The following is an 18,145-nucleotide window of genomic DNA, read 5'->3' as shown; positions in this document are numbered from 1 at the left end:
TTTTACTTTATCTGTGGTATGTACGTAGTAACAACAGATGAAGTTTTGTGATCATGCGAAAATTCGAACTCTAGATTTTGACTGATTCGAACCTATCGAACTTAAGCGTAGTATCGGTAACTGTAATTCTTATCGGTACGACGAAAATTTTTTCAAATATTGAAGTTGTCCGGAAATGGTACCTCCCCTTATATGTCCTCTTTTTTTGAAGTTTTTGAATTATATTATCTTCCAAACGGCTAATTAATACGGATTGAAAATTTTTTACGATTTTTTTGTAATAGAAATTATAAATTTAGGACCTCAATATTTTTTAAATATTTTTTCCTAAGCCAGAAGTTGTACTTTTACTCTAGATAATCGAGGTTTTTTTTGTTTTTCTCAGAAACCTCTTGGTTTATTGAACTGAAATTTCATATCTACAAGTTTAAGTTTAATACCAAGTTATTTATAAAATTTGGTAAGCGACCGTCAACCGGAAGTGGCTGTTTACTTATTTTTTTCGACCCCTTAAACATGTGTGCTCTTCACGAAAAAATTCAATTATAATTCTTGTATCAATATGATGAAAATAATAAGAAAAACACTTATAAATTTATAAAACCGGAAGTGAAATTTTTTCGTCTTTTTTCATTATTTCATTATTCTATTTTGACCTTTTAAATTATTTAAATCTTCTTGATTTTTTGGTGTATAATACTGATAGTGATTTTAAATAATATTTTTTTTTTTAACAAAATCCTATAACCGGAAGTAGAGCTTTTGTCTTGTGCAAGTTTCCATACATTTGCGCTCAATTTGTATCAAAAATGCTGTCATAGCTTAGTATTACATAATGCTGTCATAGTATTTCATAATGCTGCCAGTATGTGTGGATGTGTCTGTACGGTTCAATATCGAATTTTGTTTTGTGACCTACTTATTGCGACATATGAAACAAAGAAGAAGAAGAAAAGCTTTGATATTTTAAATAAAAGTTGAAAATAAATAACTTCTATTATAAAGGGAATGAAAAACTATTGGGCAGCAGAATACAAGGGAACTCTGTATGACGTCATCTAGTTCCGTTATATCTTACTCGCGCACACTTCAGTAAGACTGGGCGATAAAAACTGGTAGATTTCCACGGCAATCCTCTGATACCCATGCATGCGGTGTGCTCCATTCCACCAACTTGCAATATCTCGTGACTTGTTTTCTCAACTTTTCGTTTGCTTAAACAGGAGTTTGTATATTGTATACAATTTTTTTTTTTGTATACATGTATGTAATATATTTAATAAAAGATACATATTGTGATCATTCGTAGATTTTAAGCTAATAATTAACATATCTTTAAATATTTAAAAATACGTTTAAAAGTTATGTAATTCTTATTGTATTTTTTATAGTTAATGTTCATCTCGTAAAATGAGTATTTAACTACATATGTAAAACATTATCGTATCGTATTAACAAAATATGTAACATATGTTACCGTGAAAGCATATTTCAAGTGAAAATATATTTTCACTAGTAAAAATATATTTTCACCAATTCAAGTAGTGAAAATGTATCAAACAATGAATTTACAACGTTTAACTCTATAAATTTAACCCTAACAACCCAATCTTAAATGAATAGGCCAATCCTTACTTAACCTAACCTATCCTAACCCTTAAATAATACCAACCCTAACAATCTAATCTTAAATGAATAAAACCAACCCTGAAGATGTAACTGGTTATGATTTCACTGAAACGTCACTGAAAATATATTTTCATTTGAAATATATGTACATATGTAATTTCACTGTGACATATATACAAACTCGATGACGATATACACCGAGTTGGGAAAACGAGTCTTGCGATATTGCGAGTTGGTGGAACGAGGTTTTTACTCGGTTTGCTTGTTCAAATTGAAGTTTGAGAAACACAACGGAAGATTAGAATAGTGCTAAGATACTTTTTTCTCTACCACGTTATAACAATGCCAATCTGGAATAGAGCGAACATCGGCGTTCACGGTTCACGTTCGTATTCAAATGAACGCGCAGCGTTCAAAACGGGTTCATTGTTTGTTTTACAGCTATGACCGTTTTTCGGGTCATTATCAAAGAACGAAACGATAACACGCCCCTGATACAATTTTAACACTTAAAAATGTCTTTGAATCAAACCATTTGACCCATCCTCTAAAATCGCATCGGTAATCATCTAATATATACATATGTAATTTGGAAAGAGACTTTGTATATATGTTACACCGAATCCATGAAATTGTCTATTACAAGCATTCGGCAGGAGAATTGCCGAATGCGTGAAAAATGCAAGCACGTTGACCAGTTCACGGATTCCGTAAATTCTTTGCCGAATGCGTGAACTGGACAGCGTGTTATATTATAACCAAGTGTCAAAGTGACAGCTGAATAAGGATGTTTAATTTAGTTTAATTTACATATTATTATGTATAATATGACTACATACATATGTTTCACTGTTAAAATATTGATCAAAATGTATAAAAATGGCATTAATTTTTGTATAAGTCATATGAGATGATCGAAACATATATATGTAGCAGTGGCGGCTCGTGATAATTTTTAGTGGCGGGGCTGCACTGAAAAAATGTCACCATAATTATTCTATCATGTCATAACAGGACAAAATAAGCACAATTTTTGGCGTACGACCACTTACATGTGGATTTAAGTATTATTGAAAAAAAAACTAGCAAAATTCACCACCCATTAAAGGGGTGCGTCCAAACGCGATGAAGATTTCGAAAAATACGCTGGTACTCCAGTAAGATTGCTTAAAAAATTCGTGCTTGCTGGTTTCGCGACGCGGATTAAAAAAAACCCCAAAACCTTTTAAAAACTTAACCCCCTAATTCGTAACGAAAAACATTAACCTGTTGACAATGCATCGATACATCGGTTGTTTCATCTGCCATAACAGCTAGATAAGTTGTTTTTTTTTTATTTCAGCACTTATTTGTTCCCTACACACGTTCAAAATACAATCTAAAAGTTCATTTTGAATAGTTTTTGATGTCCCTTTAAAAACCGAAGAAGTTTGAAAATGTTTTTTTAAAGAATCGTCGAAATTTTGTGAATATTCTAGAAGCCCCCGAAAAACTCCTGGATTTTTTTAATTATCTGTTTCATCGTGTCCCCTCATTGGCATTTCAAATTTACCGCAAAATTTAACGCAATCAATAATTTTAAATAAAACATCCCGATTTTTTTTGACGTTTTCGTTATGCTTATCTATTTCCCGCCGACAAGCTTCCCAAAATCGTGAGATTACACACATTTTTTAAGTGTTCGACACTTCCCTCGTGTTTTTAAATTAATCGTTTAAATGTTTTAAGTCAATAACTCCTGTTTTCGTCCAAGATGCTTCGCCTGGCGACTCGCCTCCAAACAAAAGACACGGATAACAAAATAACGCGTTTTTTTCTGTACATCTCGTTAACCAATTGTATTTTTTATAAATGTCTGGATTAAATTTTCGCGAGTAACTATAAGATCTACTAGTTGCAGGCTGTGAAATAATTAAATTAGGCGTGAGGCAGCCTAATGCTTTTATAGCGACTTTTTCGGTAAGTTCTAGTCGCGAAAAGTGCAAATTTTGTAAATATTTTACTGAATTCTTTTGTTCTTCCATTTTTAAAAGAAAAAAAATCTTAATATATTTAAATAAAAATTACGAGAAAAAGTTAAACAGATTTGAAAAAAGTTTGCTGTTATCAAAATGAAAACGACTCACCGAAGATTTGATGAGGGCTCGTACGCAACCAATTAAGAGTAACGAAAACGAATAAAGCTGTGATCGTGCGATTCAACTAATCAAATGTAAGATCAAGCGCGCGAAATCTTAAACAAACTGACAGATGAATGTCGTTTAACAGGCGAAGACTGCCGACTGTCCAGCCCAAAACGGCAGAGTGAGTGAAAGAGAACGAGCTATCTGCAGTTGCAAATAGCTCTTTCTCTTTCTCGTTCGGGGCTGCGCAGCGTTCAGCGCGGCGCTGTAACCCTTTACAGCCAGTACAGCAACATTTTAATTCATCTGTCACCATACAAGTTAGTGGGGTCTTCGAAACGGTCAACATTACTTACAATATCACCCTTTTGGATATGGGTGATATTGTAAGTAATATTTACTCTGTCGAAGGCCCCAATAGTTCGTCCATCCAACTAATAAAAAAAATATCATTAATAAATAAAATATTAAATGTATTATTAAACATATATCTTAGAATTTTATAGGAGGGGCTGCAGCCTGGCAGCCCATTAGGACGAGCCGCCACTGATATGTAGTCATATTATACATAATAATATGTAAATCAAACTTCTTCATTCAGCTGTCACTTTAACACTTGTCCACGCTGTCCAGTTCTAAAAAACAACACCGGAGCGCTGCTGTCTATTTGCCGACTCCATGCTTTGAGCAGACAAAATCTTGCCGAATACACGCATTCGCCAAAAAATTTGCCAAATCCGTGAACTGGGCAACATGCTTGCATTTTTCACGTATTCGGCAATTCTCTTGCCGAATGCGTGTAATAGACAATTTCACGGATTCGGTGTAACAATGTTTTAATTATGCACATTGTTCGAGGGAGCGTAATGCATGTTTTACATTTAATATGAGTTCTGAGAAATTGACCGAACGAATGAAAACGAAATTTCCGGAACCTTATTTAACTATTTTTTTAATTTTTTTTCATCGTCTACTAATAGATGGGAAAAAATATCATCGTTCATCATAATTAGCTTTAAAAACATTCGGATATGAGATGGTGTTCAAAATCAAAAGCAATAGAAGCAGTTCATGATCAATATGATGACATATGTACATACATTTGTACTTTCAGTTTTAAACATCATAAAATGCTGCGTACGGACCTAACCAACGAACGGCCCCAGGCCAACTTTTTAAACCAGTAGGATACAAAATATCGAAATAAAAATTAAATTAAAATATCAAAATTAACTAAAGAGCGAGATTGAGCTAAAATTAGATCATCGTTGATGTTTTGAATTACAACATTGGTTTGAATTACGACGATACGCATTTACAACCAGAGAAATATTATGCTTACGAGCGAAAAATAATCTAGTTATTATTTCTAAAAAAAATGTATTCTGCCGTCGATGATTGGTAAAAAACACATTTGACAAAAAACCAACGTCGGTGTTTTGTCAAAGGGTTTTTTTTCTGTCGTCGAAATAAAATTAATAATCACACATTATCCGATAAATTTTACCTCTGAGCTGATTTATTTATTAATATTATTTCCCTTTGTGATGACCGACAAGAGGATGAATTTTGATGAATTATACAAATACATAGGCTATGTATGTATATCTCAAATCAACTCTTTACTCGTCTCTCGACGCTCCGTGAGAACGGACGTGCCGAAGACGTACTCTCTGTGCGAGCGCTCATAATACAGCGATACGCCATACCGTCAAAAAACCCACACCTTTTAACATACACCACAAACACCCCCCACAAAACGAACACCAAACGAACACATGTTGGCACCATGCGAGGATCCAACCTGAAAAAGCGAATTAAGAAGACACTGATAACTACAACCGAAGCTCCTCAACCAGGCTGCTCTCAGACCGCTCAGATGGAGACCGAGTGGCAGTTTCCAAAACATACGGCAAAGAACGTGAAAGATGTTGCTCCTGAATTTAAAATTCAGGAGAAAAACAAATTTGAAGGGCTCTTGGAAGTTTCCGATGTCCCCAGAAGCGGTGGAAGAATCCCGCCCATCATCATGACAGCTACTGGCACTCATGGCAGCATGATCGAGTCGATCAAGAAGTTTATAAAAGACTTCACAATGACTTACATTGGTCAAAATAATGTCAAGATACAATGTAAAAGTCTTGAAGACTTTAAAAAACTTCGGGATGGATTGACACCAGACCGACAATTCCATACCTTTTCCAGGAAGGAGGAAAAGGAAATAAAAAGTGTCGTACGTGGCTTGCCGAAATTGCCGGAAGCTGATATTAAAGATGACATCATCAGACAGGGACTCCCTGTAACCAAAGTCATACAGATGAAGACGAAGGAGCCTAGGAGCAACGCCACCGAGCTATACTTGGTGTTCTTCGAGCCATCGGTATCGGCAAAGAAGATTAAAGAAATCCGGTACATCTGTTACACAAAGGTCAGTGTCGTTAAATATACTAGTAAATCACAAAATATTACTCAATGTTTCAGATGCCAAGAATATGGACACGCTGCGAAAAACTGCAATCGGCAGGCCAAGTGCGTCAAATGTGCCGGCACTCACCTCACCGCACAATGCAATCAAGGAAAAGTTACCCCTGCTGTCTGCTCAGGCTGTTCAGGATCTCACCCCGCTAACTTCAAAGACTGTCCAAAAAGACAGAGCTATCTGAAAATGCTGGAATCGAGGAAGAATCGAGCATCAATTGTCAAAGCCAACCCTTGGAAACTCCCAGTGGCGCAGCCACAAAATATCCCGGTCGTTAACGATCATAACTTCCCAAAGCTACCGACCATTAAAACTCCTTCACCAAATATCCCAAATATCCCTAAAAAACCCCACCAACCAACCAATCCCAACATTCAACCAACAACAGACCTAACTTCCATGGCGTCTATGACGAAGATGTTGAAGATCCTCCAGGAGATTCGTGCCAAGGCCAGCGGTTGCACCGACAAACTAGAGCTGGCACTCATGCTTGTCGAATATCTCGATGTCTTTGATTAACGGGAGGCGCCTGAACATTCTAGCTTGGAATGCTCGTGGACTTAAGAATAAGATTGACGAACTAGAGTCGGCGATCGGTGAGTACTGTGTTGACATAGTTTTAATCTCCGAGACCTTCTTAAAACCTCATATCCGTATTAACCTACCTAACTTTTACTGCTATCGCGAAGACCGAGAACAGCATGGAGGGGGAGTTGCCATTTTTATAAAATCGTCAATTAAACATTGTCGCGTAATAACTCCGCCACTAAAAAATTTAGAACTAACCGCCATCGAACTAACAATTAACAACACCCGTCACATAGTAGCATCCGCTTACAATCCTCCCCAAAAACGATTATTGGCATCCGATCTTAACAAAATATTTAACATTGGTAGTTCGGTAGTGGTAGCTGGTGACTTTAATGCCAAACATCCGTTATGGAGTTGCGTAAACACTGACCAACAAGGCACAACTCTTTTTAAATACATTCAACTAACAGATACAATCTTACTTCATCCGGATACATACACACACTATCCCACAAATAACTCACAACCATCCACACTAGATCTTGTCCTCGTCAAGAACTGCCCAAAAATATCGACACCAAATGCCCTTCAAACCCTGTCGTCTGATCATCTCCCGATAATCTTCTCAATCGACGGGAAACCCGAGGAAATCATCAAGCATAGTTGGGATTACGGGAGAGCTAACTGGCGAGAGTTCAAGTCGTACATAAATGACCAAACCATTCTAACTTCTACCACACTCACAAACAAAACCGAAATCGACAGCTCCATAATACACCTAACGGAATCAATAACTCGATCCAAACACCTTCACATACCTAAGACACAATACATTGAACACAAATTAGAGATAACTGACTTTGTTGCAAATCTAATTAAAAGTAAAAATAAACTCCGTAAAATTTGGCAAACATCAAAAAATCCAGCATTGAAAACATTAATTAATAAGCTCACATATCAAATTAAAATTAGAATCAAAGAAATCAAAAATGAAGCTTGGTCTAAAAAATTAGAAAAATTGAGCTCAGTTGATGGCTCTCTATGGAAATTAGCTAAAGCGATTCGCAGGACAAAAAACTCGATTCCTCCATTAGATGATGCAGGAATCTCAGTGACGCGTGATTGCGACAAAGCAGAACTATTATCAAAATCCTTCCAAAAACATCACACACTCACACAACATTACAATCACATACCAACGCATAATAAAGTCAACCGGTCCATTAAAATCATCACAAAAACTCCCACTAACAGTACTAAAAATATAAAATTGGTGCATCCGTGTGAAATCCAAAATATAATACGTAATTTAAAAAATAAAAAGGCACCTGGGCGAGATTCAATAGATAACATCACAATCAAACAACTTCCATTTAAAGCTTTAGTCTCACTATCTAAAATATTCAACGCATGTTTACTCACCGGGTATTTCCCAGAATACTGGAAAACAGCCAACGTAATTCCCATACTTAAGCCCGATAAAAGCTCAAAAAACCCGGCCAATTATCGACCCATTAGCTTACTTTGCACGCTTTCAAAAATTCTGGAAAAAATAATCTACACACGTTTACTTAAAGTCGTAAATAAGAAATTAATAAATGAACAATTTGGATTTCGCACTGGACATTCCACGACCCAACAACTAACAAGACTAACTGAACACGTGACGAAGAACTTTAATATGAAGAGAAGTACCGGAATGGTATGTCTCGACATAGAAAAGGCCTTCGACACGGTTTGGCACGATGGACTCATTCATAAGCTCCTTATTAACAAAATACCAAACTACCTAATTCTCATCATCAAATCGTACTTAACTCGTAGAAAGCTAGTGGTTAGCGTAAATAATGAATTATCGTCTCCAAAAATAATCGCAGCTGGCGTTCCGCAGGGGAGCTTGCTTGGCCCACTCTTGTTCTCCATATATATAAATGACATACCTATTCCAAAAAACTGTCACATAGCCCTATATGCAGATGATACAGCTTGCTTCACAAGTAGCAAAAAACCAGACACTATTCTTAAAAATCTTGAATTTGCAATTAAAACAATGACTGAACACTTCACTAAGTGGAAAATTCAAATTAATCAAACCAAAACAGACGCCATATTCTTTAGTGTTAGAAAACATAAGCCAAGTTCAGATCTGAAAATCCCCTCTGGAGAAAGTCTGAAATGGCAGTCAGTAATAAAATATTTAGGAGTAACGTTTGATAAAAGAATGAGATGGGCACCTCACATTGAGGCAGCGAAATGCAAGGCGATGCGGGGTATATCCTCAATATATCCAATATTTAATCGCCATAGTTCTTTATCAACGCTAAATAAAATAAAATTATATCGCGCGCTCATATTACCATTATTAACCTATGCTTCACCTGTATGGAATAACGCCTCGAATACTAACCTTTCCAAGCTCCAAGTAATACAAAATAAATCCCTTAAAATAATTTATAATACACCCATATATACTAACCTGAAAAAACTGCATGCTATATATAATATTCCGTTTGTTACAGACATTACTAACAAACTAACCAGTAGATTCTATGAAAGAATCACTAATAACCATACTAACACACTTGTGAAGAGTCTCGGTGATTACAACAAAATGTCTATACCCTTCAGGTATAAACACAGATTACCTAAACACAATCTGCTTTAGGTCATCGACTTTAGATAGTCTTTAATTAATATTATGTATTAGATGTATTATGAACATTTATAAGGATTGTAAATAGGTTTTTGAGCTCTTTTTCCTATTATGCTTTAGATTAACATTAGAATAATATAATACTGTGATTACTAACCAAATTAAATTAAAATTGTAAAATAGAAAATGATCAGTAGATCAGTAGCTATTAAAATAGATATAAGATGTATTGTGAACATAATTTCGTAATAATAAAAAGCATTTAAAAATCAAAAAAAAATCAAATCAACTCATACAACCGTATATAGTCTAATGTGTGATGCCGTATAATTTTTTTCTCAGAGGACAGTGGATATCGTGACGACTTTTAAGAAATAATAACGATTTTTTTTCGCTCGTAAGCAGAGAAATTATATTTCCCTGGTTGTAAATGCGTATCGTCGTAATTCAAAACATTGTTGTAATTCAAAACATCAATGATGATCTAATTTTAGCTCAATCTCGCTCTTTGGCTTAATTTTGATATTTAATTTCAATTTTTTAATTTAATTTTTATTTCGATATTTTGTACGCTACTGTTTTAAATAGTTGGCCTGGGGGCCGTTCGTTGGTTAGGTGCGTACGCAGCAAAATACGATCATAATTTTGCTAATTCACATTCACTTGCGAGATGTCAAATATATGTACAATTAAAAGTTTCTTGATTTTTTTAATATTTGGAATCTCATATTTGATAAATGGAATAAGGTTAACATTGTACTTCAGCATAAAGAACGTTGTAAATAATGTTATTGGTTACCGGTCAAGACAGCTATATGGTTAAGAAAAATTATAAAATTACAAAAAAAGACATTTATAAAAATTTAAATAAATCTAATATATAATTTCGAAAGAGACTTTGTATTTAAGTATGTATGTATGTATGTATGTATATACGTAAGTATATTTGGTTGGAAACTTCTTAAACAAAACTATGTTTCTATGACGACAATTCAATTGGTTGAATATTATATTTTTTCGATTCAAATAAATTTAATAGAAAAACAAATATTGCAAATACTGAGCGAAGCCGGGTAAAACAACTAGTGATAAATAAACGACAAAAAAAATTTAAAAAACCACAAAATTTCTTTTTATAATATGATATTTATTGCGAAATTGTCAATGTGGGACATTTATAATGGCTCGTACTTTTCGGGTCAGAATTTTAATACGTTATTGGTCAGAATTTATATTACATTGGTAAGAATTTATATTACATTGGTCAGAATTAATATTAAACGGTCAGAATACTAATACTAGAATAAATATTAAATGTTTACATTGTACAATTACATTATATTACATTGGTCAGAATTTATATTGAATGGTCAGAATTTATATTGAATGGTCAGAATTTAAACTGGATTAGTCATAATTTGTAGTAAATGGTCAGAATTATGTTGACAGATGGTCAGATTAATTTTTGTCAGTTGGCACTAGTGCGTGCAACGTTGAAGATTGGTACAAGTGGTCAAGACGACAACAGCCAAACAAACGTCAAATGAGTATCATTCGGATGCGCGCACATCTCGATATTGACAGTTCACACGCGCTCACGCACTATCTACAACCCTCTTCAACAAAACATCTACCGAATTAATTGCAATATTGTCTATAAAGTTTTATTTTCTGCTGACTGACTACTTGTTATTTTTAAATTTTCTGACCATATATTTCGACATTCTGACCATTTATTAATTTTCCCAGTCTGACCATTTATTATTTTTGGTTCAGACCAATTATTACATTTTTCTGACCATTTAACATTTTTATTCTGACCATGTATCATTTTTATTCTGACCATATACCATTTTTATTCTAACCCTGAATGATATAATTATGACCGTTTAATTTGTTACCTATAAAATAAAACTATTCAAATAAATTTAATAAAATATTTACTATTAGATTAGATTAGTCATTCTTAAGCGGTTTATATTACAAATACCGAGCGAAGCAGGGTAAAACCACTAGTTCATAATATTTTCGAGGTGTCATTACTGTAGAGGTAGGATAGTCACAGTGCTATCCATTGTTCGGCAAACCTTTAACAATGCATTTACAACCTTTGAACAATACACGGCCCCCTCAGGCTCCGGTGACTAGTCATTAGCTCGTGATCAAGTATTTGTTTTCATTCCATTGTATACATATGTATGTTAAGTATTTAAATACCATTCCGGGGACTTTGCAGTGAAACTGAACTAACAAGCAATTCTATGCAACTATCTCAAGATAAACTTTCAGCTAACTTTGTCATACTGTTATTGGTAGTGTTAGTTTTACGTAAGCACATATGTACATACATATGTACATATATGTATGCATATGAATTCTCTTAAACGTTTGAAGTGTGACTTATTGGTCAACAGAGGAAATTTAAACAATAGCGATAAAATTGAATGAAAAAAGAATGGCGATAGATAGCCTTCATTTTTTTGTTGTTGTCAAATTACGTCTGTCGAGAGATCATCAAAGGTCGCATTGATTTTCCTGTAAAATAAATTTCCTCCTTCTGGGGAATCATACTTTTCCTTGACATTATAATCTGATAAATATACAAGTGAGTATTATTATATACAATACATTTTGAATTTTTCTCTTGAGTAAGACTGATAAAAAATTTCAAATGTTTTATATCGACAGCCAAATACAGTCACGTTTTTATCTGTAATTATGTACATTCAAAATAGTAATTACAATTAAAGATTTAAAAAAAATCTGCGAATGCAAAACATGTAGCGATAAATTTAAAATATTCTCGATATTTTCGAGATTCTAATAAACGATTTCTCGAGATACGAGAATCTCGAATTTACATAATAAAATATTCGCGAGAAATGACAATCCCGAAATTTCACAATAAAATATTCTCGAGAAACGAGAATCAAAATTTCTCGAGAATTCTCGATCACAACCTCTAGTCTAAGTCAAGATTTTTTTTTCATAAATTACATATAACAATATAACCGATTAAACAATAAAATTGACTTTTTTTCATATTTTTTTTCATATAACAATTTTTTTCCCTGACAGACCACTATCACAATCATGTGCACACATATAAACATGTTTTATTAATCAAATACTGACCCCGCTAAACAGATTCATCAGCTTATTCCTTCCACTTAATAAATATTGGATACGTTTTATTATAGAACTATCGTTGTGCCCGTTGATTTCAATGGGTGGTTTCGGAAAGGAATTGATACACGAATTATGTAAAATAAAGTTATATGTTATATATAAATATAATATAAGGTAATTCAAAATAAAAAGAAAAGTTGAGTGCGCGCATTACACGCTCGTCGATCCAACCCATTCATCCTTTCGAAATGATGAATTAACGTGTGTGTGTGTGTGTGTGTGTGTGTGTGTGTGTGTGTGTGTGTGTGTGTGTGTGTGTGTGTGTGTGTGTGTTTGTCTTTGTGGAAGTGTGTATGTGTATACGCTTCCGCTTAACGCATTTTAAATCCCCATACTGGTGGACGCGTCTGCCACATACCCACATATCCACATAAATCGCGTCCGTTTTTTTTTTTATATATTATGGTTTTAGAATGTGCTACATGTGAAATTATGATTCGAGTAAATGTGTACTACGTACATATTTTGATGAGAAAAAAACTTGGTTTATGCACATGGTTTATATTACAATATTATACTTATATTACAATATTATACTAAATTCACACTATTCCTTAATTTAGGGGGGCGAGTGCCCCCCTATGCCCCCCCCAAATTACGTCCCTGAAAAAAATGCATAATATTTTCAATTAATGTTAATCCAAAATCGGGATTTTGGGGAGGGTCCCCTATCCTATATTTCTATTTACATGGATGTGTTTAGATTAGGAATAGATTTTATATTCGGAAACTGTTTAAAATTGTGTATTTAAATCTTACTATATCATCGAAGTATAATCAAATGTTATTTTGAAAGTATGAAGTAAATTTAAATCGCTGGTTGATAATGAATCGTCCTATCAAAATTGTTTTAAGCAATTCTGTTTATATTATTCACGAAAATTTGTTTATTCCCATTTTTATTTCAGTAGTTAGTTGTTACATAGGTATTGGTGTATACATAATATTGACGTTGAAAATGGGCCCGGCAAAAGGGCCCACGCAAATGTTGAAACTTAAAATAGTTAACCGAACCTTGGGCTGTTAAAGCAGGTATTAGTTGTTTGTGTATATCGTAAGAAATTTGTTTTGTTGAAATACCCAAAGTTGCAATATCCTATAAATAGTTAAAAAGTTATTTAATTTTACTGAGGGCCATATTTTCTAACAGATAGTTGGGCCCACATGCCATCGGGCATGTTCGCTTGTATGGCCAGTCCGCCACTGTATATATATATATATATATATATATATATATATATATATTTATATATATATATATATATATATATATATATATATATATATATATATAAATATATATATATATATATATATATATATATATATATATATATATATATATATATATATATATATATATATATATATATATATATATATATATATATATATATGTATATTATAGGATGTGCAGAGTTGTGCAGGGATGCGCTGCAAAATGACTTCACAAATCCTCTATGTTTTTCCATTGTTGCGATTATTTAAATTTGACTGACCGAACTCAGGCCTAGGTATTTTTATATCATCCCTCCAAAATAACAAACAAACTTAGCAAAAAAATGCTTTTAAATTCAACTAGGTGTATTATTTCCATGTAGAATATGAATATGGCACTCCTTTTGCCCCACTGCACAAATTGCAATCGCATTGCTTCAGGCTGCATGCAGGACAATTTTTTTCAACTACCGTTGCAATAACAATATGAAACACGGCGGCTTTAATTTTACTGTGGATGGACTTTCGTCTTGCGATAACTTGGTCGGATGATGCAAGGTCACCGAAGTCTCTGACCATGACAGTTTTCTCGAATGAATGGACAATAGTAGTGCTAAGATTCAATGACACAAATGCATTGTCATTTAATATCGAGTGCGAGGATGTCCGCTAAGGTGCAAAGCATAACCGTCAACAATTGATAATGTTCTAATTCTTTAATGGAACAATTTATATTTATGTAAAATATGTAGATGTTGACATTAAATTACATATTTTGTCTAGATAATAATTATTGTGGAAGAGCATGATCGTCCGAAAGCTAGCATTGGTTGCACTGGATGTATGTATAGGTACATATATGTATATGTTTGTACTTGATATCATAACAGGAAAACGGTTAAGGAGCAAAATGGAGGGGAAAAATAATAAGTGGACTGTCCCAGAGAAGTTTGAATAAGGAGGGCAAGTATACATACTTATACCGATAAAATAAGCGTCGAGGTTTAGTCTTACACAGTCATAACAGATAAGGTGCTCTGTAATTTTGGAGTTAATTAAGATGAAGATTATCTTTGAATAGGTAAGTTAAGTGTACCGAAGCATTTGGAAACGAATTTGTTAATTTTAAACAACAGGTGCTTACGACTGTGCAAATATTTGGTAAAGAGTGGAAATTTTTCAGCATCGATGATAATATCGAGTGGCGGTAAATTTAAATTGAGAAAAGATTCAACGACGTAAACAGTAAAACTCTTAACAAAATAAAATTACATTTCTAACATTTTTTAGCTTTTTATATAGAAACATATCATCATTGACCGCCACTTGCCATCCACTGCTGGATAAAGGCCTCTCCACCGTGCTTCCATTGTTTTGGTCTCATCCAACTCATCCCAAACATTTTTATTTATTTCATCCACCCATTTCCCCTGCGGCTTTTCTTTTACATTCTCTCGGGTATCATTCACGCACTTCTTTCGTCAATATATCGTCCGTTCTTCTAGCGACTTAGCCGACCAATGCCATTTCAATTTTTTTACTCTCACCATTACTTCAACCTAATTTGTTATACTTCTAGCCAGTGGCGGACTGGGACTGAAATGAGTGCATGCCAGGAGTCAAAGGGGGCCCACCTAGGGTTAAAAAAAATTATCCCCCCCCCTTATAACAAAATTTTCTTCTTTCCATCACGCTAAAAATCAAGGGTAAAAAAAAATTTTTCATTTTTTTCAATAATTGGAATAAACAAATTTAAGTACAAGAAAAATGGCAAAAGCAAAATAGATCCATAAATTACATTGTATATTTCTCATTAACCCTTGTCCTAGGTAAATAGAATGCATCGTAAAAGAATGCGGCATAAAAGGGGCTTTTACTTTCGGTAGAAAACAATCGGGGACCTCATTTCAGCTTTTTCTTGGGGGGCGCAGGCAAAGATTGGTCAAATTGAATTTTTTTTCAAAAAATCTTTTTTATATCGGAATAAAAATGGAAAATATTCTTTGCATACGCCTTATTGAGTTATAAAATATGAAAAAAATAAGCTTATTTTTGATAAAATAATTATAAAAAAATATTATGTAAAGAGTGAAAAAAGCGCCGCAGGCGAAAATTTTTTTCTAAATATCTTCACATGGTCAACAAAAATCGACCATCAAAATGAGTCACTAAAAAACTATCAATTAACTTAATTTCTACCGACTGTCTTTTCACTTTATCTATGTATATACATACATACATATGTACGTAATAACAATAGATAAAGTTTTGTGATCATGCGAAAATCGGGATTTTGGGGAGGGGGCCCCTATCCTATATTTCCATATACATGGATGTGTCTAGATTACGAATATATTTTATATTCGGAAACTGTTTAAAATTGTGTATTTAAATCTTACTATATCGTCGAAGTATAATCAAATGTTATTTTGAAAGTATGAAGTAAATTTAAATCGCTGGTTGATGATGAATCGTCCTATCAAAATTGTTTTAAGCAATTCAGTTTATATTATTCACGGAAATTTGTTTATTCCCATTTTTATTTCAGTAGGTAGTTGCTACATAGGTATTGGTATATGCATAATCTTGAGGTTGGAAATAGGCCCGGCAAAAGGGCCCACGCAAATGTTGAAACTTACATTTCGAGCCTAATAAAAAAAGTTAACCGATCCTTGGGCTGTTAAAGCAGGTATTAGTTGTTTATGTATATCGTAAGAAATTTGTTTTGTTGAAATACCCAAACTTTAGGTCCCAAAGTGCAATATCCTATAAATTTTTACACACGTGAAATAGTTAAAAAGTTATTTAATTTTACTGAGGGCCCATATTTTCTAACAGATAGTGGGGCCCACATGCCATCGGGCATGTTCGCTTGTATGGCCAGTCCGCCACTGCTTCTAGCCCATGTATTCAGTTTTCTGTCTCTCCTCGATATGCCAAGCATACAGCGTTTCAAACTTCTTTGAGTGTATAATATGTTATAAGATATTTAAAAAAAACTATAAAAATAAAATAAATAAAAAAATATTAAATAGTTACCATTTTATAAGAAATTTTGTAAATCAAACTAAGTTTAACCCACTGATTCGAATATGATAATGATTTTTGCTGATTTCCTCTCGTTTGATTTACCGCTCGAATTAGTACGTTTATATTTTTAAATAAAGTAAAAATATATTGGGATTGTAAAACAATCCTTGTAGACGTAGTGGATTATAAAACTGGCCCAATGGATGTGTCGAGATAAAAATATCTATTTTGACTCAAGTCAATTATAATATTTAAAAATATTCGATGGATAATTAAGTAATTTGAAGCAATAAAAACATCACAATAAATAGGAAAAAAATCTGAGTACTGATTCAATTACTCACTTTGGGCACAGTAATACTAGATTTTGAGTTAAAGACTGCAAAAGCCAGAAATCTATAAAAATTACGCATTTTTATATATGTACCTACTTTTAGCTTCACTTACAACCTCACGAACAAGACGAAACCAACAAAAATATTATTATATTCGAATTCAGTGGGTCAAACTTAGTAATGATTGGATAATCTCCGCTCCGGTAATCTTTGTTGTTGCTCAGTATTATTGGTAACTAGTGTTGTGCCCGTTGGTATTTCAACTGGTGGTTTAGGAAAGATAATTGATACATACGTTCAATAAAAGTTCTATAATAACAAACAACAATAGTTGTCATCGAAATCGCAATTATAATAAAATCAATATAATGGTTCATGATAATTCTAAAATTTTATTTTGAAATCTCCATACTTGTCGATGTACTCGCGCATACATACGGATCCCATCCGTTCATACATATACATACATATGTACATATATATTACTACATAGTTTGTGTTATTAAAATGTCAATTCCATTTATTTTTCAGAACAATTAATAAATCGTCTTAAATTTTGTCTTGGAGTCGTGGCTTTTTGACCGAAGTTTTTCTATTTTTTTTCTTAATAATTAATTATATGTGATTATAACTAGCTTTTGATTGAATTACTAACGAAGTGCAGAGCTCATGTTTGCGAAGAGAATGACTCATCAATATCTAATGTATGCAGATATGATACGTAATGTTTTTCTATCTTTTTGTCTTTCATGTTTAGGCCTTTAGTTTATCTTTATAAATAAATAAAAAAATACAAAACATTGAAAGAATAAAATAATCATTGTTGAATTTTTACATTGCTAATCAATCATTCACGAATAAAGTCATAGTCGATTAATTCAGTTTTTAAAATGAATTTGGTTACTTTTGTGCGATGGTCATACGAACGCAGTGAAACATTATTATGATTAGCAAAATC

The sequence above is a fragment of the Arctopsyche grandis genome, chromosome 1 (assembly GCF_051622035.1).
Source record: "Arctopsyche grandis isolate Sample6627 chromosome 1, ASM5162203v2, whole genome shotgun sequence".
Lineage (NCBI taxonomy): Eukaryota > Metazoa > Arthropoda > Insecta > Trichoptera > Hydropsychidae > Arctopsyche > Arctopsyche grandis.
Note: the sequence above shows the minus strand (reverse complement) of the source record.